The following is a 13,111-nucleotide window of genomic DNA, read 5'->3' on the forward strand; positions in this document are numbered from 1 at the left end:
CCCATAAAATAACATTGTTTTGTAAAGCTAATATATGATCAAAACATGCCTAGTTACAAATAAATTTATCTTCCTGAATGTAATGTTAGATTGCTACTCCAGGTCCATAACTGTTTTTCTAGATTCCTTGGGGCTGGATGTGCTCAGCTGCATAAACTGTATTTTATGTGACACCTCCAAGGAGGGTCTGAGGCTTGACTTTGCTATCAATTACAGTAGTTCTCTATGTCGTTATGTATCAGCATCACCACTGAGTAGGTTAAATAAAGAATCTACGGTGTTCAGATCTGGTTTTGCTGTCATGAGTTATGAAAACCATTTCAGTTTTCTGAGCAGCTTGAATTTCATAATTACAGATAAGGACTGTGAGGAACACATCAGAACACACAATTGATAGGTTCCCAAATGCTGCTGTTAGGTGGGGGCTGAGCCTTGATGAGCATTGATGAGTCTTGATGCTGGAATTTCAGAAGGCAGAAGTTAAGTCATTGGAATGACAATGGGAGACATTAAAAGCCTTCTGGTTGACCTTGATAAAGGTGGTTTCAACAGGTGGTGGAAATAAAATTCTTTTGGGAAAAGATTACAAGTAGAGGGGGATAGTGAACAGAAAATAATGGCAGTGAGGAGCCTGGCTGTAAGAACAATGAAAAACAGAGCATTGACAGCTGTGGCCAGGAAGGAGGCTTCCTTTTGTAGAGAGGCATCCCATCAGAGTTGTATGGTGATGGGAATGATCTAGCAGAGAGAATAGAGGCAGACACAGGGAATAAGCAGCTTGCATAGTGGCTGAGACTACGCATCTAGAACTAAGTGAGGGGCTTGTTTTGGGTGGGAGTGTGGGCTGCACCCATTTGGGCACAGGTGAGATAAGCCCACCCCTGGTGCTGGGAGGGTGATTGTGGAGGAAGAGTCTTTGAACCTATTTCCTCCATGAAACAGAAAGCAGCATCATCATTAGAGAAGAAGAGGAGGAGAAGAGTTTGGGATTTGAGGAGAGAAGTGAAGATGTGAAATCATTTCTGAGGAAAGTGGATATGTGGATTGTTCAGCCACTGGCAACAACTTCGCCAAGCAGCTCCAGCGTGCACCTGCATTTGGGAGGTCATGAGTTCAGTGACGCCAGCCAGTGGAGCCACAGGTTCTCCAGCCTTTGCTGGTTTCACCACAGAAAGAAGAATTGGATTGTTAAAAGGAAACTAAGACAAAGGAAACGAGAGTCTAGTGAGTTGAAGGTATCTTTAAGAGACTGACTACAATAGTGGGCCATGGACAAAAGCTGAATAAGGAGAAAAACAAGGAACCAGGTGGTGGGTCAGGAGCAATGGAAATTTAACACAATCAAAAATTATCAGGATGGAAACTTGGCACACCCAAAAGTTGGGTGCCAGAAGGAATGAACAAGGACAAAGGCTAAGAGAGGGTGAGATACCTAAAATTGACAATAGCAATGGCAGATAATGATAATGAGAGGGTCCAGGATATGATAGAGCGAATGAGTGGGTCAGACAAGGTGGAATTCAAAACCAATAATAAAGAGCAGGTGAAGGAAAGGAGGGATCAGATTTGGGAAAGAATCACTGATGTTTATATTGATTTCACCAGGAAGATAAGGATTTAGGGAAAGTGCCTAAGTGGGAAGGGGAAAAGACCAGGGGATGGTCAAGCATGGCTTCAAGAACATGTGGATGATGATCAGGCTGAAAACATGATATTCTGGAAGCCACAATTCTAGGGAGAATTTTTTTGAGGGGTGGTGGTGTGGCAGGTAAATTGATAGATCAAAATCTGTAAGCAGCAGAGAAGCAAAGACTGGTCCTGCCTCTTCTCTGGCCCCACAGGCTGAAGATCAAAGAAGCAAAAAATAGCATAATTACAAGAAAATAGCCTCAAAATAAAAACCTTCTTCTCAGCAAAAGAAACAATCAACAAGGTGAATAGGGAGCCTACCTTTTGGGAGCAAATTTTTGCCACATGCAAGTCTGATAGAGCATTAATCTCCAGGATCAGAACTCAAAAAAGCAAACAACCCAATCAATAAATGAGCTAAAGAGCTGAACAGACACTTCTCAGAAGATGATACATAATTGATCAATAAATATATAAAAAAGTTTAACATCTCTAGCAGCTAGAGAAATGGAAATCAAAACTACTCTAAGATTTCATCTCGCGCCAGTCAGAATGGCAGTTATCAAGAATACAAACAACAGTGTTGGTGAGGATGTGGAAAAAAGACACTCTCATACACATTGGTGGGACTGCACATTGGTGCTACCAAACTGGAAAGCAGTTTGGAGATTCCTTAGAAAACTTGGAATGGAACCAGCATTTCACCAGGTATCCCACTCTTGGCTTATACCCAAAGGACTTACAAATGGCATACTATGGTAATGTGGCCACATTAATGTTTACAGCAGCTCAATTCACAATAGCTGAACTATGGAACTAACCTAGATGTCCTTCAATAGATGAATGGATAAAGTGTGGTATATATATATACACAACGGAATAGTACTCAGCATTAAAAAATAAAATAATGGCATTTGCAGGTAAATAGATGAAGTTGGAGAATATCATGCTAAGCAAAATAAGCCAATCCCAAAAAAACTAAAGGCCAAATGTTCTCTCTGATGAGTGGATGCTGATGCATAATGGAGGGGAGAGCATGAGAAAAATGGAGAAACTTTGGGCACAGGGGAAGGTGGGGTAGGGTGGGGGTATGGGGGAAGGAAAGATGTTGGAATGAGATGGACATCACTACCCTAAGTGCATGTATGACTGCATATAAGGTGCAATGCTAAATTGTGTACAACCAGAGAAATGAAAAGTTGTGATGCAATTATATACAATGAATCAAAATGTGTTCTGCTATCATATATACCTAATTAAGATTTAATTAAGTAATTAATGAGAGAGAGAGAGCGAGCGAGAGAGCGCGAGAGCACAATGTTGTGGGCAGCCAGAATGCAGAGAGCAGTGTTGAGTGAAATAAAAGGAAGAGAGGACTGAGGTCTTTCGAAGAGCATCTAAGGGTTCTCAGAGCCTTCATCTGGCCCTCCCTTTTCCAGCTCTCAGTCCTGGAACTCTTGTGCAGAGAGAGGCTGTAAATCATTTAAGGGCACAGAATTTGGACCAAGAGAGTCCGGTAACCAACCTTGGAACAGAGAAACAAACACTCTGGGACTTGGTTTCCTCATTGCTACAATAAGGATAATAATAATGCTTTCATAAAGATAAAGCAAATCTTAGATTTCATCTCATTCCAGTCAGAATGTCAGCTATTGTGAAGACAAAGAACAATAAGTGTTGGTGAGGATGTGGGAAAAAATGATACACTCATACACTGCTGGTGGGACTGCAAACTGGTATAGCCAATATGGAAAGTAATATGGAGATTTCTTGGAAAATTGGGAATGGAACCACAATTTGACCCAGCTATCCCTCTCCTCAGTCTATTCCCAAAGGACTTAAAAACAGTATACTAAAGGGACACAGCCACATCAATGTTACATCAGCACAATTCACAATAGCTAAACTGTGGAACCAAATTAAATACCCTTCAGTAGATGAATGGATTAAAAAATGTGGCATACGTACAAAACGGAATATTACTCAGCAATAAAAGAGAATAAAATCATTGCATTTTCAGGTAAATGGATGGAGTTAGAGAAGATTATGCTAAGTGTAGTTAGCCAATCCCAAGAAACCAAATGTTGAATGTTTTCTCTGATATAAGGAAGCTGATCATAGTGGGATAGGGAGAGGAAGCATGGGAGGAATAGACAAATTCTAGATAGGGCAGAGGGGTGGGAGGGGAAAGGAGGCAATAGGAGGTTAGAAACAATGGTGAAATGTGATGGATGTTATTATGCAAAGTACATGTATGAAGACAGGAATTGGTGTGAATATGCTTTGTATACAATCAGAGAAATGAAAAAACTGTGCTATATATGTGTAATAAGAATTGTAATGCATTCCACTGTCATATATAAATTAAAAAGTTGATTATAAAAAAAGATAAAGTGAATCAAGATAGAATGCACAGAGCAGTCTCTAAGTGGTAATTTAATACAACATGTGTTCAAAGAACACCAGGTGGCATCCTGAAGATTTGCATGGCTTCCAACATAACAAGAAAGGGAACATTTTGGGAGACCTTATGAAAAAAAGCAGCAGTCAATATTTCCATTTGGTGTTAATATATTCAAAGAATCATTTTGCTTTGGTTTAGAAGGGTAACTTCTAAACTGGATTAAATGGAAACATAAAAGTTTAAATTTAGTGGCCAACCTCCCCTACCTCAGCCCTCGTGGGCCTATCAGTCCTGGTGAAACCCCTTCCAGCTCCTCCACATATCCCACCTCCTGTCTCCAGTCTCTCCCGTGTTTCCAACCTTGCTCCACTCTGCATCATGCTCTGTCCCTGAGCACAGATTGGTAAAATTCATTTAATCTGGCCCAGTGTCTCTGTGTGGTAGAAATCTGGATGATGTCTCTCGAGAACTAAATCTTGAGCTTGTAGAGTGCACCTTCATGGCATTTGAGAAAGAATCTATCTCTTTTCTTAACTACAATTAGAAATTAAGTGGCTGCCTTCATATTAAAGCCCAGGGAGTTGACGAGATCATAAAGTTTCATGCTTAGCTGTTGTACTTAGGTTTTTATGTAGAAGAGCTTAAAAAAGCTAAATACTATGTTTTATAATCAATTTAGTGAATGTTCACTTATTAAATGCTTATTATGTGCCTAGCAGTGTGGGAGCTGAATTGCAGAAGTAAGACTCTTCTTTTTCTTTTCCTTACTTTCTTTCCCTCTTTCTTTCTCATTTCCTGAATGTTAAAGAAGCAAATGTTTTGAATACAGTATTTATTTTTTTTTCTTTCACATTACTCTTACCCAGTATCTAGCACATTATCTGCTATTAATGTTCAATAAATATTTAGCAAGTTGACTTTTTTCTTTTTGAACTACTTTTTTCCCTCTTACAAACACATTAAATAAATTCAAAATTAAAGGGATCCATATGTCTTCAACATGAGAGATAAGAAAATCCAGGTAAATAGGAAGATTGATACTAAAAAGAAGAAAAAAAACACATAGATAGTAATGTTGAAGATGAAGAATAAAAGTTAGATTATAAATGCATAACTTCTATGCATCAACCTGCAATTATCAAGATGATTTCAGGAGGGTTGAAGCAAGTATTTTTTTAATCTCATGAAAACACATGGTGTTGACATTAATATAGCACAGGTCTGGAAGACCTAGATATGGAGTAAGCCTCAAATGTTGCTTAACACACATGAAGTCTATGGATAACTAGTACTGTGTTTTGCAAAATAACATGTTTTTCTACTCAAATAAATTAATGTATTGCTAAACACCTTAAAATAAATTTTAAGCCATATGAAAATAAATTCATTGATATTCTGGAATAAGTGTGTGCTTTATATTTCTAGTTTTAAAACAAATTTATTAGTCATGAGGTACAAATTTTGTATATTTTGGATATTAAGGCTTCTCTTTTGGATTTCTTTGACAGATTTACCACTATTAATCAATATTTTATACCCTTAAAATTTTCATGTTAGAGTATATCTAAATTACTTAAGTTTGACTTTTCTTTGTTGTTTTTTACATTTTTTGTATGATGTCCACAATAATCAAAATATGACAGTAGTAGGGCAATTTCTTTGCTCTCGGTCTTTGCATGTAAAAGAGTACCCTCTCTTTGATCTGCTTTGTTCTTCTTATCCTGCTTCATTTCCCATCATATGACCTAATACCTCTTAAATTTATGTCACACATTTGTAAGTTGCCTGGTCTATTTCTCTGGAAAGGGAGCATTTCCTAGCTTTATTCACTGGCATATCAGAAGTCATTTTGAACTTTAAAGAAAGGGAACCTTCTTAACAGGAAGAAAATTTAGTTTCTATAGAGACATTTAACCTATATTTTTAAATAATAAGATTTAGATTAATTATATGGCACGTTTAAAATCAAATAGCAGTGCTAAGTTACAAAGCCATTTCACCAGATCTATAATATTTATGGATATTATTCTTGTTTTAGTAAGGTGGTTCAGCTTCAAAGGAGCCTCATTAGGTTTTCAAGGCTTGATGAGCCTATTTACAAATTAACATTAAGATTTAACAAGTTATTTTAGGAAATTCATTACATAGCTATTGCAATGTCTAATTAAGATGGTTTAAAGTAAGATTATATAAGATTATGAAAATTTTTGTTTACATTTATTTTTGTTAACATGTGAGTATTTTTTATAACTCTTCATGTGCAGTAGGTATATATGCTTTCCGACTAACTGTCCAGACAAGCTACAGCTTGTCTGTAATAGGTGGTATCTGACAAACACAGGAAGTCTTGAAGCATTCCCCAACACATCCCCCTCACTTTTATAAACACCCTTTCTTCTCTTGTTTAGGGGTTTTTTAATTTCTTTTTTTAAAGCTCTCTCAATTATGAATTTGAAAGTCAAAGAAAGAATAGGTGGAAAAATGTCCATCAACACAAAATACAAAATTTTGCATGGAATTTAAGAGATTTACAGAGCTCTTAAGTCCCATCCAGAGACTGGCTAGGGGTCATGGATGTCATATTAGTGTCTCCTGTTCTTTTCTGTTAGTTTCCCCATAGTACCCTTGCAACTGCCTTCACTTTAACCAGCACTGAACCATTAGAGGTGTCAGTTACACATTTCAAAATTGTTGAACCTTTTTGTACAATGCCATACTTGGGGGAGGGGGGCTAAGGAAAAAAGTTTAATTGAAATACATTATTTTAAAAAATTCTCTAGGAAAATATTTCAGGTAAGTTTCTACCCATAAGACTCTCAAGGTTTAGTATAACATCTATTTAATTCTCTTTAAGAGTGACAATTCAGCCTGTTATGTTTCTATCATTCTGCATGAAAGGGAAAGTTGGCTACTTGCTAAATATGGAGTATTGTAATAACAACAATTCAGAGAAAAATATGAACAATAGATGTAGGAAAAAATGTGCAAGGGATATGGGCAACAACTAAAGATAGACAATAAGTTAATAAGCTGGTGAATAAGTTTTACCTTGCAGATGTCTAGTAACAGTCCTTACCTCCATCACTCCTTTAACAGAAGCTTATCGACAACAACCATATGCAAGCCCCAGTGGGAGAAAGAAAAATGGATGAAGTCAGGCTTGAAAATCAAATTTTCTTTGAGGAGTCTAGAATATCATTCAGCCTGCTAATGTTTAATAAGGCTAAATTATTGTACATGTTCATTACTATTTAAGGGGAAAGACTAATATTATAGGTACAGACTCTACATCCATTAAAAAGTTATCTACATCACTTTCTTATTCATCCAAATCAAGCTGAATTCTGTGTGAGCTAGTAGCAAAAACATAGGAATTCTGTCTTGAATTAGAAAAAAGGGAGAAATGTAGTTTCTAACAGAATTTACCACTGTTCTCTACATGTATTTCAGATATTTTTTTCTGCTCTAATGGAACATCAAGGTAGAATTTCACCACTTTCTTATATTCATAAGTATGTCTGAACCCATAACTTAAACACAAAGAAAAATAAAAGTGAAAGCAACTTTCCAAGACAAATATTTGAAAGCTCTTCATAGACTGCATGCCTGTAATCTCAATGACTCAGGAGGCTGAGACAGGAGGGTTGCAAGTTCAAAGCCAACCTCAGTAACTTAATAAGGCCCTGAGCCACTTCAGGAGACCCTGTCTCAAAATTTTAAAAAAATAAATAAATAAAAGAAGAATGGGGATGAGCCTCAGTGGATAAGCACCCCTGGTTTCAATCCCTAATACTACTACTAATAATAATGAGTTTCAGAGGAAGGTATTCAATTAGGATTGCAGAAAATGATTCAATTAGGATTCCCCTTTATTCAGCATTCCAAAGAGAATAAGAGCTTCCTCACTGAAGCAAGGAAGAACATAGAAGCAGTGAGATAGCCATGATTATTATTATGATTAAATAAAAATAAAATGAAAGCTGACATTTCTCTATTTTACATTTAAGAACTAAATATCTACCAATGAATAAAGATAAAGGTCTAGTGGGTGTTATAAGTCTTATATTAAAAATAAAATTACCCTCATTGATAGGTGAAATTGATCTGGCGTTTCACAGAAGAAGATAAATGGATTTTTAAAAATGTTTTTCTCCTCCTTACATAAGACACTTCAACTATTTATATTATTTAAAAGTTATTTCTCATGGAAATAGAATCAATTTTATATATGTCTGAAGCACATTAATGAGTATTTTGAACTTCTTTCCCTCCACCCAAGTTATAAGTCAAAGCAAAGAAACTCTGAAAGCTATTACATGTAGAAAATGGTTTTCTCTTTGAGGAAAAAAGTATTTATGGGCTGCTGCTAAATTTAACAGAGGCAATACAAATTTAGTGTGGCTGATTTATGCATAGGAGCAAGGTTTTTGTGGTGGTCAGCTAATGACATAGAAATTTCCTATTACAAGTTTCTGGTACATTTTAATTATGAATATTTAAATGTTTTCTCAATTTGGTGTCAACCACGCTTCCCATAATGCTTTCCACCTCAACTTCCTTGAAGTTTTCATTTTGCTTTGAGTTGCACTCTCAAAATGATATTACAAAAACAAGATAATCTTGAATATGCTCTACCTAATTAATATGATCTGGACATTTCAACATTACTTCACTTGTACCAGAATAAGGATGCTTAAGGCAAATCTGCCACCATTTGGGCATCAGGGCTCTGAGTAAGAGTTATATGTACTTGCAAGTTTAGAATAGTTTTAAAAATTAAATATTATGGATAATTATATTGAATCATAGTTTTCAACTATAAACCTAAATAGTTCTAAAGCAAGATTTCTATTTTCTTATATTTCACATTTAATCTACTTCTTACACTATATTATGCATTTAAGTTTTTTTTTCTTCCTGATGATGAATTACATCATTCTAATACCTCAGGAATCCCCTCTCCAAGTCTTAACAGCCAGCCACTTGCTGCCCAGTGTTATAGTTGGTCTTGACTAACAGCTTATAACCTTGAAACTATTTTCCCTTTTGGTTTTAGTAGCAAAAAGATGGTAACCACCTAGATGTGAAGAAAAACACTCAAACCAAGAGCAAGCCTAATGACACTCTAAGTTGACATGTAAAACTATGTACTTATTATGTGTGATGTGATGTTTTGAAGCATACACACACACACACACACACACACACACACACACACATATCATGGTAAAATTAAATCTAGCTAAATGTTTTATCCCACACAAAGCTTACCAGTTTTTCTATATAAAATTACTATGAGGTATCTCATCAAAATCCTGCACTTGGGTTTATTTTCCATTCATCTTTTAGTCATAGAATCCCGGAAGGCATCTCTGCTTACCTTCCTGCAGGGCTAGAGCCACTGTCTTCACTTTCCCATTGGTCATTTTTACTTCTTGAAACTGGGGGCTGCAGAATTCCAGCAGCTAGTGGATCAGCATCGTTTTCTTCTCTACCAATCCATTCTCCAATCACTGGGGGCCTCAGAAGAGAGGAACTGAATTCCATTGTTTCCTTAAGAGAAGAAAAGAATGTGCTGCTTTAGATGGCTTTTTCTTGTTCATGGACAACAGGAAAATAACCCTGTCTAGAGGGTTGGCTGCTCACTCAAACCAAAATGTTCTTTTCTTTCTCCTGAATTGACCTAAAACTTCAGTTCTCCTCATCTCTACTCAACTTCTTGTTCTGTGTGGTTTATGCTGATTCCTGAGGATCACTGTGATACAGGATTTAGTAGTAAAATCTTGGATTTGGATTTGGAAGGTTACACATGTGTTCTCAGATGAGGAGTAGGACTAGCATTCCTGGTGGAAGGAGGAGGGTGCTTTAGGGCCCACAAATTGAGAGCGTGGTGTCACTCCTGGAAATGGTACATAATTTCTCTGGAAGAAATTGGGTTGGGGTCAACAGACAAAGTGAAGAGGCAATAGGGCCAGATGGACACATCATCTCCAATTGTGAAGACTCCTGGACTTTTAAAGATCCAGTAGAGGTATGTCATACTAATTCAAAAAATGTTAATCTCTTCTCATAGATTTAAAATGAGGTAACTCATTCAATTGAATGACTTGAACATGATTCAGCTATAAAAATTGTGTTGCATGAAGATACTGAATATATGTAATTGCTAGGGATATTTTAAGTTAAAAAAGAACAAGTTAAAAAGAAATACATATACATTGATCTAATTTTCGTTTAGAATTCACATGGATTGACACCCATCATTCATTCATTTTCTAAAGTTCATTGATTCTTAGTATGTGCAAAAAGCTGCTCTTTACTAGGCAAAACATTGAGTAAAACCAAAGTTTTATAAAGGTTTTATTTGAAGGGAAGAATTGAGGGTGATCTTAAACTTTTGATTTGGTATTTCCATGTCTTTTCAACATTTTATGATAAATATAATCTGGTGATTTTGAAAATAGTTTGATCTCAGAAACACATGCTTTATTTAAATTATGTCTAATGATAAGTTTTAGTATTAGAAGTGTCTTGAACAATTTTGAAAATGTAGATCTTGTGTTCTGAGTCTTTACAATTCACAAATATATAAATCCAATACATGATACAACAAAAATAATAATATCATATATGTAATACAATGTGTAGATAAATATAATTTCAAAAGCAGCATATAAAAAATAATGTAGATAATATTTGATAAGAATTTATCAAATATAATTTCAAAAGAAGCATATAAGGAATGATGTAGATAATATTTGATAATAATTTCTCCAAGTGTGAATAAGTAATAAAAGGTAGTTGGATACCTAAATACTGTTTTAGCCTATGAAACATAGTAGATGTACTTTAATAAGAGTGTGTGGGCTGGGGATGTGGCTCAGGCGGTAGCGCGCTCGCCTGGCATGCGTGCGGCCTGGGTTCGATCCTCAGCACCACATACAAACAAAGATGTTGTGTCCGCCGAGAACTAAAAAAATTAATATTAAAAAAATTCTCTCTCTCTCTGTCTCTCTCTCTCTCCTCTCTCACTCTCTCTTAAAAAATATTTAATAAGAGTGTGTAACTTTTTTTTTTAAAGAGAGAGTGGGAGAGAGAGAGAGTGGGGGAGGGAGAATGAGAGAGAATTTTTTAATATTTATTTTTTAGTTCTCGGCGGACACAACATCTTTGTTTGTATGTGGTGCTGAGGATCGAACCCGGGCCACTGGGCAGAGATCATTGTCTGGCTTATAGAGCTGAGTACTCCTGTCTGCATCAATAGGGAAACATTTTAACATTCAAGCTCTAGAAAGAGTTTGAAAATCAACTACCATCAAGACCTTTATCCCTGGCTTTAATCACCATTTTCATTAGCCTGAGCCTGTGCAGTTCCTTTTCCATTTCTATTATTCTCAACCAAGGACTTGTGTTTCCAAATCTTTGTTCTTTTGAGCCCCTAGCTATTTCTTCCCATTTTATTCCACTGAACTCCACCTCATACTCAATCTGTCCACCCCAGGCTCACAAGTCCTTGCCTGAAGTATGGCCACCTCTTTTTGATTAAGCCAGAGCTGCATCCTGTCTGCATTCCATCACTTCTAAGCAATTCCTTGTTCCTCCTTCTACAGGGGATTGTAGGCTGATTATTAAATCAGATTCTTGCATATACCCTGTTACTGAGATTTACTTCCCATTTGATCCCCAACTGGGGTAATTTTCAGATTTTTGAAAATATTCACACATGACTTAAAGCTTTGACAGCACCACTAAACCTCACCATCTTCCACCCATGTCAAGATACAATCACAGTTACTTGCTTTTCTCCATTTCTTTCATCCATCTACTCCTATGGCCACACCCTAAAACCTGCCATCCCCCAAACTATCCCTTTTCTGATGCTTTATATTTCAGTACCTCATTCCTTACCCACTTTCTTTGGTGATGTTTGTCACTCATTGTCTTCTCTTCAGTTTTTGGGCATCTCCCTTTTTGCACACTCTATCAGCAATTCTCTGACCTTTCATCTTTTTTCTATTGAGCCTAGACCTCTTCATCAAATCTACTTTTCCTGTAAATCCATTAGGCTTATCTCATTACATATTTCATTATATACTCCAGTTGGCAAATCTTGCTACAGAAACCCACAACTTAAAATATATACCATCCTACCTCTGGACTCTCATCAGATACTGAACATATAATTGGATGCTATTTTACCATCCAAGTGACATATATTATGTTAAAAACTGAACTTATTCTATCAAAATTTGGTTAAGCTTGAGTGAAGAAACAAATTGCTGTTGTAAGATGTTTAAAATCATTATCTTTTTTTGCATTTATAAATGAAGAAATGTCATGCTATATTTGGTATATATATATATATATATATATATATATATATATATATATATATATGGTATCTTCTAGACCAAGAATGGAAAATATACTTCTTTTTCATGCCAATTTCAATTGCTTAGAGTACCAGTAACTCATTTGTATTGACAACTGAACACATAATGCACAATTTGGTTAACAGGATTTGGACATTAGAGGATTAGAGAAGGTAGACTGTTTTCCAAGCAGTGCTTAGTTGATATGTATTCAACCATCAGGTTTCAGCTTAAACAGTATTTCCTCAAAGACAATTTATCTTGAAACTTGATCTAGATCTTACCATGTGGTCCTTATCATAGCTCTTAACTAATATCCCTGCCCTAATAGACTAACAGTTTCCCTAAGAGAACTTTTCTATCATGCTTACCATGGTATCCTATGCTTAAGTGTCTAGCAAATGCTTAATAAATATTTACTGAATAAGTTGCATGATTCTAACCTGCAAACCTGCTTTGCACATACATTTTCTAGCCAAAAGAAGCCATTTGTTGTCTCCCTAAGGACACCATATATCCCAATTTTCATTCCTGCCATTTGCTCAACACTTATAAATGAACCTTTATTAAAGACACTTCAGTGCCGTTTGTTAGACACTTCAATATTTTACATGTTTTCAATGTACATTGTACAAAAATTTCTATAAATAAATAAATTTGTACATAAAAGTAATACTTCCTCTTTCACATTGCCTCTCAGAAGCAG

This window comes from Callospermophilus lateralis, unplaced genomic scaffold, assembly GCF_048772815.1.
Source record: "Callospermophilus lateralis isolate mCalLat2 unplaced genomic scaffold, mCalLat2.hap1 Scaffold_592, whole genome shotgun sequence".
NCBI lineage: Eukaryota > Metazoa > Chordata > Mammalia > Rodentia > Sciuridae > Callospermophilus > Callospermophilus lateralis.